Source organism: Leuciscus leuciscus, assembly GCF_965113295.1.
Source record: "Leuciscus leuciscus genome assembly, contig: HAP1_SCAFFOLD_701, whole genome shotgun sequence".
NCBI lineage: Eukaryota > Metazoa > Chordata > Actinopteri > Cypriniformes > Leuciscidae > Leuciscus > Leuciscus leuciscus.
Window position 1 is genome coordinate 3,031 of NW_028118039.1, and position 18,758 is coordinate 21,788.

Here is an 18,758-nt window from a genome sequence, read left to right on the forward strand (position 1 = left end):
CAAAAACTTTATTACATACACCCTTTCAATTTCTACCTCCCCAATTTTGAGTCGACATAGTTTGTTTACTACCTTGTTTCCAAATACAATATATTTAGTTGTATGCAGATTTATGGAAAGTTTATTTACTTCAAACCATTTTTTGAGTATCTTAAGTTCGGTTTCTACTGAATTCAAAAGCAGCTCAAGATCTTTTCCCGAACCGTACAAACTGGTATCATCAGCAAATAGGATACATTGCAATTTGTTAAGGACTTCACTAATTTCATTAATGTACATAATAAATAGTTTAGGTCCCAAAACGGAGCCCTGAGGAACACCATGGGTTATTTTTGCCTCCATTGAACTGATACCATTAATGTGTACATACTGATTTCGGTCACTTAGATAACTTTCTAACCAAGCATGTGCTAAGCCCCTGACACCATACCTTTCTAATTTACTTAAAAGCAATGAATGGTCTATAGTGTCAAAGGCCTTGCTAAGGTCAATAAAGACACCAACAGCATACTCACTGTTCTCAATAGATGTTGATATCTGTTCTACTAGTTCAGTGACTGCCATTGAAGTGGACCTATTGGATCTAAAACCGTACTGATGTTCACTTAACAGGTTATGCTTGTCTATAAAGCTATCAAGTCGTTTCACAAATAGCTTTTCCAATATTTTTGAAAACTGCGAGAGTATTGCAATTGGCCTGTAATTGGTAAACTGTTGCTTATCTCCACTTTTAAAAATAGGTATTACTTTGGCAGTTTTCATTTTACTCATTTTACAAACACAAACCTCGATAATCAGCACGTGAATCTCAATAATGGTGACATGCTTCATGCTGCAATGCATTCTGGGAGCCACTGATGAGTTTTGTATGATGCACCCAGAATGCATTGCAGCATGAAGCATGTCACCATTATTGAGATTCACGTGCTGATGATTATTGAGGTTTGTGTTTGTCTTGATGAAGATGTCTAAAACTTATGTGTACAGTTTGTTTTTTAATATTAAAAATGACAGTTATTCTGGTAAAAATACTAAAGGGTACTGTAGAAAACCTGAGAAATTAGCACTGAATAAACTTATTATTATTATCAATATGCTTAATCACATTTTATCTTGCTATAACAAATACTTACAGTAGCAAGAGAACAACTATCATCAAATAGTCAAGGTCAAAGAGCCCAACTAAAGCAAACACTGACCTCCACAATGGTGACCAAACGAAACTATTACTTTCAAACAAACTTCAACATCTAAACCTCTTTTAAGAGGATCAGTCCTGTGTCTGCTGGGAAACTTCCCACTAAAACTTTATAAGAATGTTAGGAGATAATGTTCTATCAATGTTATCACTAAACATGTTTACAATGTTTTAGAGAGTGATCACTGTGAGATCAAAGTGTTGACTGGGAAAGCATAGTCTTCAGACTGATAAAGAAATATGGTTTAATATTGCAATAAATCAAACTTAAACAATGCTTGATCCACTTACAGAAGAAATTTTATTTAAATGTTATTGTGTTATGGATATTTGGCCATCCAGGAGTATTCCATTGATGAAAAGGACTCAAGAATAGAGGGAAATTAGGCTGGATTAGCTCAACAAAACTGAACCTGTTATAAATATAATAACAAATGACTCATTAATTTGTATTGTCATGCTGTGTTAATACAACTGTGTTCATGTTTATCAAATCATACCCATCCTCCTGTTTGGTTGATCCAGCTCAGTAATTTGTCCCTGATGTAATCCAGTATCCAAGACACAAATCGTAAAACAGAATTAAATAAACTGGCAAGCCTCTATCCATGCAAAGACAAACAAACAAAATCAAACACATTTGAGTGACATCTGACCACAAAGTTTACTTGTCACAGAGCATTAATATTTTAAGTTTGACCATTAAAATAGAAATGTCATTGACTCAGATTGGTAAGATAAGAAAAGCACTACTTACCTTTACAACTGCATTTACAACGACCCAGAACAGAGTAACAATTTTCCCCCAGGTAATGCCACTTTCAAACACTCTATCTGCAAGTTTCCGAAAAGTCTCTCTATTCGCCACACGTGCAAACCTTTCAGTAAGCCTGAAATGAAACAAGTATGACTGATAAAACCTTGTTTTTCATTTAGGCTATCACATTATTTAAAGTCATTGAAGCAGTGTGTGCAGTGGCGTAGGCAGAATTTTGGTTTGGCTTGGGCAAAAGTGAACGGGCACTTTTATGTAAACTAATGGATGGACTCAATATTCAGGTCATTTCAATCTTCTTTGACCCTATTGAAAAATTAACCATAAAGCACATTAAAACCCGTTAGTTTTTGGCTCCCATTTGGTTATTTTATTGAGAATTTTTTAAGAAAATAAGGTTCTAGGAACGTTTATTTTATTTTTTCAGCCATAAAATAACATTCCCAGAGCGTTGCAAGGTGTTTATTTTATAAAAACCTAGAAATAACTTATACTGAACGTTCCCTAATGGTTTTTCTTATACACCATGTAAACTATCTTTCCAATTAAAACGTTGCAGATGCTTTTGTGTAATGACCAACACCAGTGGTCCTCAACTCTGGCCCTTGAGATCCACTTTCCTTCATCTCTAACCCTAATCAAGCACACCTGAACAAGCTAATCAAGGTCTTCAGGTCAAGCTAGAAAGCTACAGGGAGGTAAGTTTGATCAAGGTTGGATCAAACTCTGCAGGCTCAAGGCCAGCCCACATGAAAAAAAAAAACTATAGTAAACTATAGTAAATTGTATTATATTATATAAAAGGTCACACGCATTTACGTCAATAAATTATTGTATGAATTAACGAAAACAGATGAAGTCATATTGCCTTTCGTTCCACGTCTTCACTGCTGGCGTCGAACAACTTTGAGCAGAAGTGAAACAAGCAAGTGCTTAGTGACTGTTTGCTTATCTCCTTATATAGTCATCTTCACACTGCTTCAGTTTAATCTGGCAAACACAGCTATTATTGTCAAAACAACATTTATTTATTTTTTACAGTTTACACTACATGTTTTTTTTGTTTTTCTTTAACTTATCTCAGTTAGGCTACTTTATGTAACTTGTTTAAATTCATTGCACTATCACAGCTAATAAAACATTTAGTGCAACTTATTCCTCTACTTTATTACTTAGCCATCAAGAATCAGTGTATGACTCTCAACAATGGTGACAATCAATGAAATGCTTCATGCTGCAGTGCATGCTGGGTACCACCAATCAAAACTCACCCATATCTCCCAGCATGCTTTGTGGCATTAATAAATTATGCAACTGGATTTTTTGTAGCTTGTTTTATGCTCAGAGTTGATCTGATTATCTGGATATTGTGTTTGATTGTCACCATTGTTGAGATTCATATGCTGTGTCTTGATGTATGTGTGCGTCTAAATAATGCCATAGATGAAAGGTTTTTGTGCACTAAATAGTTTTTAAAAACCAAGTATACTTTTTGATAAACAACACTGCTAGATGTAGAATCAAATGACTTCTATTATGAATAAAACAATATTAAAACCATAAGTCCATATAATCAAAGCATTAGACACTGAATAAGATCAGGGATTCATGCAATTACATGATGATATCGTCGTCGTCGTCATCAATAATCAGCCAACATCACCTGATCTCATGGCTTTTTTAGCTACATCAATTGTACTTTATAAACACACAATTTTAGCAGCCAGAGAAAATTTTATATTAAGGAGTCAAGGGTCAAGAGCACAACTAAAGCATACGCTAACCACCGTCATGGTGACTTTAAAATATAAAATATGATTTCTTTAAACCGGAAATTAAATAAAGTAAATCTGGATAGTTTTAAGTGAAGCTGGTTATAAGTGTACGGCCATGCATTTCTCCATTTTGTTTGGTGTATTCCAACCAAAATTCAACGACTGCCCAACATTGGAGCTTGACATCAAACAAACATTGGATTTAGACATCAACCCGACTTTCATTTTCAACCAAAATCCAACGTCTGACCGACATTGTAGTCTATATCCTGTGCCTGCTCTATTTGACGTCAGGATGTCATGATGTTGATGTCATTTTAATGCTATTTTGATATCCTTCAATATCAAGCTTCAATATCAGATTAAATGTACCTTTTATAGTACATGCAAGTATAGTGTCTTCTGTCATTTTAAACGTGAACTAAATGTAAATATGCTAGGATTTAAAGGAGCTGTATGTAAGAAATGTATTTTAATTAATCATAAAATGGCCCTGATATGTCACTAGACATTAAGAAATCATGTTCATTTCAAATACTTATATCACTGACATCAGTAATCCGGCCAGGATAATGTCATTTAAAAAGTGAAGTTGCAGCCCTCAACTGATGTTGATGTTGTCATCTTGTGTTTTGGCCTGAAGCTCCACCCTCCACCTATCTACCAATCACGAAGTCAGTAGTGTTTCGCCATCGGGGTTGCCAGCTCAGCTCTAGTTACCACAGCCACACACAGCCTACGTTCCTGCTGGATCCTGCAGCCTATCTGGCAACCTCGAGTCAGGGGGAGGGGGAGGGGGAGGGGGAGGGGATACACCGCTCTACAGTAATTTGAAAGTGATTGCAGTACCAGTATTGGCCACAATCTTACATACGGCTCCTTTAAATAAATAAAAACACACATGCAAAATACGATGGCCCCTGTCCATTCCTCCCCGGGTCTGCTGCGCCCCTGCCTTCGTCTTCAGGCGGGAAATGCAGATTCAGATTGCTTGCTGGGCCGTTCATAAATTTATGCTTTGTAACTCATTTTGCCTCCCTAGTCTTTCTGGTAGAACTAGTGTGCAAGTGCTTTTATAGTTTCAGCGCCTGAAATTCACATCCTGTCCACTGGTAGGCAGTACAGCACATGACTTATGATGAACAACAGAAAACAATTAGGGCTTAAGAGACTCTACTACACTAACAAAAACATACTGTGTACTACGTTTATTTAGGAATATCATGGCATGTTTTGAGGTACAGTAAATAAGGTACATGCACTAGCGTTCAAAAGTTTGGGGTCCCAAAGGTTTTTTTAATGTTAATTCTATAATGCTCACCGAGGCTACAATTGTTTGACCAAAAATAGTCAAAACAAAAGTATTGTGAAATATTATTAAAATATGACCTGTTTCCTATTTTAATATATTTTAAATTGTAATTCATTCCTGTGATGACAAAGCTGCATTTTCAGCATTATTACTTCAGTCTTTTGTGTGATCCTTCAGAAATCATTCTAATATGCTGAATTAAAAAAAAAAAACATGATACATTTTGAATTTTGATTTTGATGAACAGAAATTCCAAAAGAAATAGAAAACTTTTGTAACATTATAAATGTCTCTTATACTGTCACTTTTTATCAATTGCTGGATTACGTTTTATTTTATATTTATTTGTATATGAAAGTATTATCGGTATGATACCATTAAAGTACTTTTTTTTAAAGAGTGCATAAATCCTGAGAGGCTCGCTCAACCTGAGTTCAGCTAATTCAGACGAGGAAATGTCATATTATTAGATAAAAATTCCAAATTCAATTATATGTGAGGCTGTTTGAGGGCACAGTACCAGGGGGACACAATTACAATTTCCATAGAAGAAAAGATGTGAGTAAGAATCCTGATGTAATTCTCAGCAATCATGGAGAACTTCCTGAGCTTCCAGACCGTTTTAGCCAGGCTGAAGCTGAAGTGTGTGTGTGTGTGTGTGTCTGCAGGTAATAAACAGTGCTGAGGCCAGCTGAGCAAAGTTGAAACTTAATCTGAAATAAATAAAGAAATAAAAAACAAGCCCTGGTGGCTTCCCTTAAGCCACATTTTATTTCATACACTACATCCCAAGATGCTGCCCAAGTGTAAACAAACTGACAGATCATTACCATACTGCTGATACAGGTTCAGTTTTTTCAAGGGGTTATGACTCCCTAAAACTACATTTCAACTAAAAACTTTCTCTTACTCGCTTTGACTCTATCAGTAGAAGTTCTCGAGGAAGAGCTACTAGAAAGCATCAAGGACAACATTCTCCACTTTACGTTATGCACAGCAGAGACAGCTTTAGCAGTCTTATTATCATAGTTACTGAAGAGTAGAGCCTATTTCCACTGCAGTTTGAAAATGGCTAGCCATTATGGAAGATAATCTGTGCTTTATTGTAATAAAGTCATTTCAATGGAACATTGTTAAAAACACTCATAAAGTGGTTTTTCATTAGCAACCTGCAGAAATTGTTTTGAAATGAAGCATTACTTAATTTTTTATGACGCTTAAATCTTCACTGAAAACCAGTCCACAGGGATTTACAGAGAATAAACTGCTAGAATGAAAAAATTCAGTCTAAACTGGGCAGAAATTGTTAGTCACATTTTAGGTTAATGTTTTAACTCTTGGGGTTGCGATCAGTTAGTTAATTGAGATATGTTTTCACACACACTCTCTCTCTCTCTCTCTCTCTCTCTCTCTCTCTCTCTCTCTCTCTCTCTCTCTCTCTCTCTGTGTGTGTGTGTGTGTGTGTGTGTGTGTGTGTGTGTGTGTGTGTGTGTGTGTGTGTGTGTGTGTGTGTGTGTGTGTGTGTGTGTGTGTGTGTGTGTGTGTGTGTGTGTGTGTGTGTGTGTGCGTGTGTGTGTGTGTGTGTAAAAATGATTACTTCCAACCCTCATTCTGACCATCTGTCTTAAATGATCTGTTTTTAAGGAGTGACTCCTTTTAAGGGGACATATCAAGAAAATCGGACTTTTTCCGTTTTTAACTGCTATAATTGGGTCCCCTGTGCATCTACAACCCTGAAACCGTGAAAAGTGACAACCCAGTAACTTTGTTTTGGTAAGCCTTTCTCTGCAAACATGTCAAAAATTAAGCCAATCTGATTTCGCTACCCTTCTGACGTAGGAAGGGGATATTATTATAATATTACCGCCCCTTAATCTGGACGTTTACACCCACGGCGCCGCCATTTGGTCGCAAGCGACAACAGTGTAACCAGTTCAAATGCAATAGCAAAAGTTCGAGTAAAGCATGCAAACTGTTCTGTCGTTGGCTGCACAGACGAGCATAGAACACTATTTGACAAAAAAAAAATGTCACAGCTATCTTATAAAGACCTCGGGGAACTGTCAACTTGTGTAAAAGTTAAACATGACAGTCAGTAGTACATGCAAGTCGATGAGATTAATCAACTCCACCACAACTACATCTGTGTATCCATAACCATTCAGAAACGTACAGGTATTTGAACATCTTCCTGAGTCTCTCTGTAAGGCTGCACTCCGCTACGGGTTATTTCTGAGATTTGACTGAAATTCACGTTTGTTATTGATGGAGTATCCGAAGCCTGTGTAAAGGATCGGCTCTCTTCTGAACGGAGGCGGGGAGCAGCAGCTCATTTGCATTTAAAGGGACACACACAAAAAAGGTGCGATTTTGGTCACACCCAAAAAGGGGCAACTTTGACAAGGCTATAATAAATGATCTGGGGGGTATTTTGAGCTGAAATTTCACAGACACATTCTGGGGACACCATAGATTTATAATACATCTTGTGAAAAGGGGCATAATGTCACCTTTAAGGCTTGTCAGTAAATGGACACTATTATGATTGACTAAGGCCATTGCATGGTAAACACTTTCAAGGCCAACTCACTATTGCTTGTGATGTGAAGAAGTGTTTTGAAAATATTATCCATTTAAAACGGTTATTCACAGACAAAGCATTATGAAATTATTTACTTGCTGTTTGCGATTCTGCTGCTATCAGATCCAAATACAGCTGACTGCTTCATCTGTCAACACAAGTTTATTTGAGATCTCTGCATTACACTGTGCCTCGTTTACAAAACAAAAAGCATTCAAACTCCTGAGCTAAACATTCCTCCGACGTGATCCAGGATGTCATTAAAAATAAAGCATCCACTTCCTGACGCTGGTATCCTTCTGAAGTCTCATACTGAAATGAGCAATTGAGCAAATGTTTCTTTACACTTTCATTTGCTCTTCCATTTGTTCTCTTGTCGGCAGACTGGAGCTCATGAAGTAGGCTATGTCAGAAAGTGAACGGGTAAGTGTATGTATACATCATAGTCAGTGATTATAATTATGGGTTCTATTTGCTTTTTTACAAGATGCTAAGCTCGCATCCGGTGTGTCAGTTAAGCAACTGAAGGAAGTGATTGAACCAGTGGGCGGGGCCTATGGTGCAGTGGTGTATAACTATTCGTTGATGTCTTGCCCTGGAGGCAGGAATATGCAAATAAATTTTCCATATAACGTCACGGCAATTGCAAACCACAGCCATCCTAATCAATTCCCGATGGGCAAAATCAAGTCCCTCCCTATATTTTTTCTTGTAGGAGATGCAGTTTCACTCGGATATACATCACAATAGCGAAGAAAGGACTAATGCAACTTCTATTTCATACTGACTTTAAAAATTGTGCCTGGCATGGTATCATTGTTTATAAATGTAAAGTTGAGTGTGTTGCATTGTGGGACGCTTTAATCTGTGCCATTTGGTCTGGCCATACGTTTTCTAATATAGTTGGTAATCTATATTCACACATAAAATAAATACTGTAGTATGAATATAGTATAAAGAATATAGGTAGTGTGTCATTCTAAATTTAATCGGTCTCAGATTAGTCTTAAAAATCTATTAAACTTGTTGGCACACAAACCCTCTAAAGAATATTACAGTACAAATATACTTTCATACTGTTACACACACACATTTAATTGTCTAATCTGAAATTAGCTTGGTTCCATTACAAAGCTTCATTTAAAAATTCCATTAAATATAGTATTCTTTATTTCAAGAGTGATTCAGTTTTCTCATTATTTACAAAATTAAGGATATAGAGGGGTGTGCGGAATAGATCCGTCATGCACTCATGGTTTCCTTTTACTCTCCAAATTCTTTGTTAAATCAACCTGGTGGAGCCCAACAGGACCAAGTCAATATTCCATATTCCAATTCAAAACTATCCAGACTTCCCCATTTGCCTAGTATAAAGAATTTTTTTGGGTGAATCTCATTTGAGTCAGAAACGGTCTGGCCCAGAGGAAAAAAAAAATATTGCTCAATAGTTGCTTTTCCTATTCTCTTCTGAATCTTTAAATGAGACAAATGTGAGCGATCCAGAGTCTCTGGGTGAGGAGAAAAATCTGAGCACAGTGTGTGATGTTGCTGAGATCTCTCCTAAACTTTAGAGGAGACAAATGTGAGCGATCCAGAGTCTCTAGGTAAGAAGAAAAAGAGCATGTGTGTGATGTTGATGAGATCTCTTCTAAACTTTAATGGAGACCGTTGTGAGAGTGTTCGAGTTTTTGTATCAGGAGACTCAAGCAAAAGTCTCCATTTGATGTTAAAGTAACCTAATTTTTAGGAGAAACATTTGAGACGTTAAAGAGATCTCATTTTTGATTCCTCTGGGAGTGCATTGAATCAGCCAATCATTTGCTGACTTCATCGCTCACAATATTTGTGGCTAACTGCAGGCAAGATGTGAAAATGAGAGGCAAATGCTGTATTTACATTTGATTGACATAAACAAATTGCGCTCCGAAGGCTATGAGCTCGGCAACAGGTAATATATCTGCAGTCACTCACAGGAGCGAATTGTGTTTTCGCTGAATATTCACTGGCACAAATACGGATTATGCCACGCAGGTTATTCGTAATGCTAAACATCCCTTAGGGCAAAGTGTTCGCTGATATATTTCAATAAGGAGACAAGGATGTGCAACATTCCGTCTGTGATAGAGGCTTTCCAGCTTGTCTGCAGTTTCAATTTGCATTCCCTAATGCTGTTGTTTGCTTTCCAGATGCCTGGAGTGTCCACCCACCCCCTCCCCCCATTGACAGCCAACAGGCCACGGATCACTCCCTCTCCTAGACTGAACCCCCCCCCTGTCCCCACCACACACATACATACATTCTGATTGGCCCATCCATCAGCTCTCCAACAAGCACTGAATCCAGGGACTTTGGGGAAAATGAAAAATCATTGACTGAGAAATTGGCAAGTAACAGGACCTCACTGCAGTTTAACAGGATCTCAACACAATTTGATAGCGAGTCAGAGTCTATGGGACGGAAAATGGAAATATGGGGGGAAGAGAGAGAGAGAGAGAGTTTAATCGAGTCTGCCCTCTGTGGCCCTGTTTTGAATATCAGATTAAGTATGAAAATGAGCAGCTGTCTTTGAAATATTTCGAAGAGAAAAACAAAGAGAGCGATGACTGACTCTGTGGTGCATTAATAAAAAGGTGCAAATAGTACAATGCATGTCATTTCTTTCATAACATTTGTTATCTGCTTGAAAAGCATCTAAACAAGAAAATAGTTCCTGTTATTGGGAATAAAATAATAGTGCATATATAATATAACTAGATTTTACATTTTTGGGGGAAAAGATGTGAGTGGTACTTTCTAGTGCAAAACTTCCTAGGTATTGTGGATGGTTCTATAGGTGATTGCTTACTGGACACCCATAACATTTTGGATTTAGATCAATTCCACAGTGTAATTTTTTGCTCCTTTTATTGTCTGCATGTGAAAATCATGAGCCTGATTGCTTTAAAAGTAATAGCACATTAGCACAATAGTCACATGCTGACCAGTGACCATTAAGAAGAGTCAAGAGGTTTGTTGAAATCTCTATCCCCAGGTATGAGCAATAGTAAATGTAATGTGTGGCTTAGCTAGGACCATGAATAAAATACTTTTCCAAACCGGAACAAACTCATTACAGACATTTTACGAAGACAGAATATTTTGGCATGGTATTGTGAATGGCCAATTACTGTTTCTCTCTAGACCCAGCAGTGCAAAATCTTAAAGTCCCCCTGTGGCGAAAATCAAGCTTTTAAGGTTGTTTATATGTCTATGTGGTGTTTTTAATATGCTTTCAGACAAACCATGTGTAGATTCATAAGTCAACACCATTGCTGAGTATTTTCTCTTTAAAACTGCAGTGAACCAAAGACAGTCTCAAAAACGCGGTTTGAAATCGCTGGTGTTTCTGAAGTCACAAACTACTTTGTAACCAATCCCTTGAACGAGTGGATCTCTGAGCTGGTGCGAGTGAGTGGAGGCGGGGCTGATTTGCATATTCATAGAACCACTTATATTAAATAAGGCAAGGTTGTAGAGTTACATTCAAGTTATTTTAAGGCATGAAGATTTTATTTATTTTTTTTATGAAAAAAAGAAAAAATTTAAATATGTCATTTTGGTGATCAAAGATGAGTTTTAAGGGATAAAATTATTGACTACAGGGGGACTTTAAGAGACATAACTCTAGCTTGACTGAACAACATTCATGAAGCCAACAGAATTTTCTTTGAATTGCTAATCAGAAACTGGCTTGGACAGTGTCCCAGTTCTTTGTTCTCCTCTGATTGGTGGACCCTCAGGGTCATGCGCAGCGAGCGACATATTCTGTATCTCTGAGAAATAGGAAAAATTTTATGAGCAAAGCGTTTAATATCAGGCTGCTCCAGAGTGACCTTCAATGCAATTAGTTTCTGGTGTCAAAAAGTCACTTTGGAAAAGGTGTCTGCAAAATGACATGTAACCAAGAAACTAAAAGTAATCTATGTATTTCAACACTGAAGCTTGAAATGTCTAGGTCAAAGAGACACAATTTTAATTTGAGAATAGTATCCTTTTAACACAGCATAATTGACGATGATTGCATATTTAGTTTTTTTTGTGTACTTCAGACTGTTAAGGCTAATTTATACCTGGGGGAGCAAGCTTTGTTTAGTAAATGACGGTTTGACATTTTTGTTTTTCTGTTTGCACGTTGCACACATCCCTGTTACTGTCTTAATATTAAAATGGATAGTTTTGAAGCTCATCTCTCTGAGGCTGTTCAAAAGTATACTTTTTAAAATGACTCTACACTGTAAATAAAAAGTTGCTGCCTTACATTTTTAAGTACAATCAACTTGAATGTTTAAGTCATTTCAACTTAAATTTCGTTAAACTGACTTTAAAAAAATTACTTATTTTGTTGAGTTAAAGCAATGTTAAAACATTTGTTGTTATCATTTATGATCATACAATTTTTTACAGTGTATGTATCATCCACTATGTGGTTGACAACCTTCTGTGGAATTACCATCAAAAAAGTAATATGAGAGTGCTATAGTTTGTTGGAGAGGCTGCTCACTGCAAAGCCAATGGGTGGAGCTTAACATCCAGACAACCTAGCCATAACCCAATTAGATTAAACTCCACCCATTAGATCCAGAGGTGGGGCTGGACTAGGTCAAGTTCCACCCATTACATCCAGATATGGCGCTTTTCCACTGCATGGTACGGCTCGGTTCGGCTCGGTACGGTTCGACTCGGTACGGAACGGTTCGGCTCGCTTCGCTTTTCCACTGCGTGGTACGACTCGGCTCGGTACGGCACGGTTCGGTTCGCTTTAGCTCGGTTGCTTTTCCACTGCAGTTAGTACCGCTTCAAAGTGGGTGGGACTGATCGTTATAGTTGCCGTCTCTACTGCCATGACATCATCATATTAAATGCAAATTTTTCATTCCGTGTTTCCCCATCCACTCCTCGGCAACCAACGAGAGGAACGTCTGCACCTCGTCCACTGACCACGATTCAGCCATTTCTTTTTTTTAAGTTTATACTCTTTTTTTTAAGCAAATACTTTTAAAACAGGCGCTACAGCGTTGGCTGTTGTCTACTGGCTATTTAAATCTAGCGGGTTTTTAGTGTCTCGTGTTGTAAATACAATGACGCTGGTAGTGATGATTCTGTCGACCAATCAGTGATCTGCAGTGTTTTCACGTCACATTTTAGTATCGGTACGGTACGCTTGGAACCTCAACAGAGGTGGTACCATTTAAAGCGAGCCGAAGCGAGCCGTACCGTACCGTACCATGCAGTGGAAACGCGTCATAAGTGAGCCGTACTGAACCGAGCCGTACCGTACCATGCAGTGGAAAAGCGCCAAAGCGTGCCGTACCGAACCGAGCCGTACCATACCATGCAGTGGAAAAGCGCCAATAGAGGAGCTGGATATAATTTGCACTGTCTGTGGTGTTTCCTGCTAGTTTTGGCTGTGATTGGCTGGGTTTTGAATAGCAATTGGGCTGTTTTGTTATGCAAACCTGGCAATCCTGGTCATTTGGCTCTGCAGTGAGCACCACTTGGTTTGTTTAAGAGAAAAGAGTTTAGTTCAGCTTCTTCCAATTGAATAAATTATACAACTGTGCAGAATTCGTTAAATGCAGCCCAGGCTATATGAGCACACCAGCCTGTGGTCTGCCCTGCAGGCTTGTTTCAGGCTTACAGTAGGCAAAAGATAAAAGCAACAATTCTATAGAAGTCAGAGTATTTCATTTTTAAGCATTTCTTAAAAAGCTAAACTTTTTTTGGGAAAACAAAACCACTGTCAGAATCGGTCTCTGGTGTCTTCTTAGATTAATATTTCATTTCACCACAACAGTATCAAGTCTGATCCCCAGGCTCACACAGGAATATTTCAGCTGTTTGCAAAATGACTTCTGGTGTCAAGCTCTGACATTTAGTGGCGCGCTCCTGTCCTCGAGCCCTTTTGCATGCTGTCATGGAGATAACAGGAAGATTATGGGATGGCCGAGTGGTGAGCGTAGTGATGTGAAGCTAGTGCTGTGTTTCTGTGTGAGCGAGGTGCCAGTCACCAGTAAAGGTCTTAGCTAAAATCAGAAGGTCAATGCGCTGGCTATCATCCTGCCTGTCTATTCTGTTTACGTGTCACGGGCTAATTTAGTACCGTTCGCATTTGTGTTTTCCACAGAACACACTGAAAACAATTAATATTTGTATGTACAGCTGTACTGTGTCATACAGAAATACAGCCCATAGAAAATGGGCCTGAAACATTAACAAAAATGGCAATTGCATGTGTTATGAAACGAGAGAGCGCGAGTCCGCGGTGCAAAGTGTGTGATGAGCGAACTGATAATTTAGAAAATGACTGCATTGTGTCGCGATTGACCAATAAATCAATCAATCAGTCAATCAACCAATCAATCAATCAATCAATCAATCAAACAATCAGCTGATAGCTGAATATTATGGAAGCTTGTTTTCACCATGGAATAAAAAAATGTTCAAATAAGGGTAATTGCGAATATTTATCTTGCAATTCTACTTTCTATCTAAGCAAAAGTCAGAATTGTGAGAAATATAGTCAGAATTGTGGAAAATGGTTCTATTTTGTAAGAATACGCTGTTGAATTTGAATTGCCGTCTATGTAGAAAGATTAATTTTCATCATAATGCTGTAGTTATTTACGACAACAAGTGTGCTGCTATTTTGAAAAAAAGGTGCTTTATTCTCTCAAGTTGACTACTTTATAAGCCAATCAAAGCTAAACAGCAATAGAGAAGTGGGCGTGGTTTATATATAGAGGCCAGAGAAGTTGGACTCCATGGTTGGAAAAAGACTTTCTGGATATTCGCTCTGCTCGAGAATATACAGTGGGTACGGAAAGTATTCAGACCCCCTTACATTTTTCACTCTTTGTTATATTGCAGCCATTTGCTAAAATCATTTAAAGGTCCCATGACATGAAATTTTCACTTTCTGAGGTTTTTTAACATTAATATGAGTTCCCCTAGCCTGTATATGGTCCCCAAGTTTCTAGAAGTTTCAATCGGTGTAAATCGAGCTTTTGCTATCTTTCTCTGCCTTTGAGAAAATGGAGGCTCATACGCGCTGATCTTGAATCTCCTCCTTATGACGTCATAAGGAGGAAATGTTACCTCCCCTGTCTCTGCTTTGCCCGCCCAGAGAATATTTTCCGCCCATGAGAAAATGCGCTAGGAAGTAGGAATGCGCGCGCGCGATTTTAGTTTGTCCACGAGAGATATCATGGCTTTTGAGCGAGCGAAGCATAACAATTGGATGTACAAATGAACACCAAAGGGTCAATACAGAGCTGGGCTTGCTGAACGTCTGAAACTAAAGTCTGGATCACTCTCTTCTCAGCTAACGTTAAACACCTCGGACAAGTAAGTCAACTAATGATATATAAGTGTGTTGCTTTACTGTTTATGGTTACCTAGATTGTTACACGTAGAATGTGGCTGTAACATTATCTATGCAGGCTGCAGCTATGCAGTTTATGTGTGTGAATACACACACTGTAACGCGAGTGTTGTACACGTCTTTGTTATTTGGATAACTGTTTTCCTGTTGGTTATATGGCGCGCGCGATATCCGCATTTCAAGATCGCAGAGCTTGATGTAATTGTAATAAGATAAATTACAGACGTTACAGATCTCATGAAAAGGCAACAGTAGGTTCGCGTTAGCTACATGATAATAACTGTAAACCATCCGAATAAAGTACCGTATCCAAACATAATATTTTAAACTAACCATTCGGAAACGTCCTGCTGGAGTCGCTGAGTTGCAACTTCTTCATCCGTTGCTTCTCCATCTGGATCAGATTCTGGGTCAAACTGAAATGCTTGAAAGACTGCGTGTCTTCGTGCCATTGCTATATCCAACGTGGGTGTGGCCTTGACCATCTTGCGCCGCCTTTCTCCTCCTCATTATCATTTAAGGCTACAGACACCGAAACGGCCCATCTGAAGGAAGCTCATTCTGGGACTGGCTTGTAGTGGCTATAATTCTGCACCGAGGCTGAATTTTTGGAAAGAGATTTCAGATACAGTACTAGGGACCACTAAGGCCTATATTAAAGCCTACAAAAAGTAGCATGTCATGGGACCTTTAAGTTAATTTGTTTTCCTCATTATTGTACACACAGCACCCCATATTGACAGAAAAACACAGAATTGTTGACATTTTTGCAAATTTATTAAAAAAGAAAAACTGAAATATCACATGGTGTCACGGTTTGCGGGTTTGCTTGCTCATTCTGTGTGTACTGCGCTGATCTGATTGCCTATCAGCACCAGCTGCGCTGATGCGCGATCAGATCAGTTGCAGGTGTGTCTCGTTATTAGTCCTATATGTAGAGCAGTGTTACTCATGTTCAGTGTCAGATCGTTTTGGGTTGCTGGTCCTTGCTGATGTCTGTTCTGTGCAGTTCTGGTCCTGCTCCCGGTTTGCACGGATCTCCTGTCGTCGTTCTGCCTGAGCTGTGATCTGCCTGTGTTGGGGTTTCACGGCGCGTCATCTCTCCTCTACCCTGCTTGGATTCTACTCTGCTTTCCTCGTGTTTCCTAGGACCTGCTGGGTGCCGTTATTTGCCAGCTGTACAGTTTGTTCTACTGACTGTTTACAATAAACTTTATTTCAACTCGCTACTGGATCCGCTGTATGCTTCCTGACATAACGATCTGACCACGTTATGGATCCAGCGAGTATAAACGAACTGAGAGAAGCCCTGCATGAGATTAATGCTCGATTCGATCGACAGGACGAACAAATCACGACTTCTGGTCGAGCAATCCAGGCATTAGTGACGCAAGTATCTGATTTAACCGCGCAACAGCAACTTCTTCGAGTCGAGCCTGCCCACGCGCCCACTGCGCCTAATCCACCACCCGCTGTTCCGCCTACGGATCGCCCCGCCTACAATCCGGAGCCTCGTCTGCCTCCTCCTGCTGCCTATGCTGGTGAGCCACATCTATGTCGGTCATACTTGACTAAATGCTCATTGTTTTTTGCCCTACAGCACTCGTCATTTCCCACTGAGAAATCTAAAGTGGCTTTTGTCATTACTCTACTATCTGGACGAGCGGCGTTGTGGGGAACCACCGTTTGGGAGCAGGGACATGATTGTTTGGAGTCTTTTCAGACCTTCAGCACTGAACTCAAGAAGGTTTTTGATCGGGCAGTTGCAGGCAAGGAGGCAGCAAGAGTTTTAGCAGATCTACGTCAGAACCACAGATCAGTTACGGACTACTCCATTGAATTCCGGACACTGGCTGCGGAGTGTAAGTGGAACAGCGAGGCGCAGTGGGACATGTTTTTGCATGGGTTGGCCGACCGCATACAAAATGAGATATACACTCTGGAGCTACCTGCAACATTGGATGGATTAATTGATCTAGCTATCCGAGTGGACGCGAGATTACAACGTCGAGGTCTTCTGGTGCAGAGAGGTCGAGTTCCAGACATGGAGGTCCATCCGGTCTTCCCTTCAGGTGATGCGGTCGGTCCGTCATTCGATCCGGAACCCATGCAGGTGGGCAGAGCTCGTCTCTCTAGGGAGGAGAAGGAGCGCAGAAGAGCACAAGGACTGTGCTTATACTGCGGAGCCGGGGGTCACTTTGCATCGAAGTGCCCGGTAAAAGCCAACACCCGTCAGTAGAACGGAGGTTACTGACGGGTGGCATTTCCTGGGATGAATCCTCTCGAGAAGCAACGCTCCTTCCGGTAAGACTGCAGTGGGCCGCCTCTTATCATCAGTGTGAGGCTCTTGTGGACTCTGGTGCGGAGGGGAGTTTTATGGACCGTGACCTGGCACATCGTCTGGGAGTTCCTATAATTCCCGTCACTCACCTCATCTCGGTTAACGCTCTGGGCGGACAACTCCTGTCATCGGTCACCCACTCCACCGGACCGGTGAGTCTGATCACGTCGGGTAACCACGTCGAGGAGATTCACTTTCTCCTCATTGACTCGACATTGGCTCCTGTGGTGTTGGGACACCCCTGGCTCACCCTGCACAATCCTCACATAAATCCTCACACAATCCTCACATTATCCAAGATGGCGCCGCGGATGGCTGCCTCGGTGTTGAGCTCTCCAGTTGTTACACTGTTTTTGTTAGTTTGTCCTGTTTTATGTTTGTCATTCGCTATCAGTTATACCAGGGACGAACTGCTGAACATTCGGCAGTGCACACCAACTGATCACCAACCAGTTTTTGATTCTTCTGGCATTTTGCGGAACATTGTCGTCGGTTGCGCCGCTGCACTGTGGAAACAGTATAAGACGTGCAGGCGTGGGAAGCGAGCCGGCACACTCGTTAAGCTCAGGCAGCGCGGATTCAGAACGGCGCTGCCTAGCATCCATCTGGCGAATGTCCGCTCTCTCCCTAACAAAATGGACGAACTACTTCTGCTCTCACGCAAAAACAAGGACTTTACCAACTCTGCTGCTCTGTGTTTCACGGAAACCTGGCTGAACGAAGCCATTCCGGACAGCGCGTTACATCTACCGGACTTTCAGCTGTTCAGAGCGGATCGCGATATGGAGTCAACGGGGAAAACGCGCGGTGGTGGGACATGCTTTTACATCAACAGAAGGTGGTGTACTGATGTAACTGTGTTAAGGAAGATGTGCTGTCCTGATGTGGAAGTGCTTTTCATTAACTGTAAGCCGTTCTATTCGCCGCGGGAGTTTTCCTCGCTCGTTCTCATCAGTGTTTACATTCCACCGCAAGCACACGTGAGTACGGCGCTGCAACAGCTGGCTGATCTGATCACAGAAACAGAACAACAACACCCGGACTCTGTTCTTATCATTCTCGGAGACTTTAATCAGGCAAAACTCACACGTGAACTGCCTAAATTCAAACAGCACATTACATGCCCCACCAGAGACAATAATATTTTGGACCATTGCTACACCACAACAAAGGATGCATATCGCTCCGTCGCCAGAGCAGCTCTAGGACTTTCCGATCACTGCCTGGTTCATCTTCTACCAACTTACAGGCAAAAACTTAAAACTGCTAAGCCAGTAATAAGGACTGTAAAGAGATGGACCAACGACACAGAGCAGGTCTTACAAGCCTGTTTTGAATGCACTGACTGGAGTGTTT

At 40.1% G+C, this 18,758-nt stretch overlaps 1 long non-coding RNA gene across 1 annotated transcript; it reads right to left on the reverse strand.

The window, feature by feature from the left end:
• Window positions 1–1,423: 1,423 nt before the first annotated feature.
• Window positions 1,424–2,141, reverse strand: LOC309491662. The gene is made up of 3 exons (XR_014203243.1): window positions 1,956–2,141; window positions 1,699–1,800; window positions 1,424–1,611 (listed from the first exon to the last, which is right to left on the reverse strand). It is a non-coding gene; the product is annotated as an uncharacterized lncRNA (long non-coding RNA).
• Between the last annotated feature and the right edge of the window lie 16,617 nt (window positions 2,142–18,758).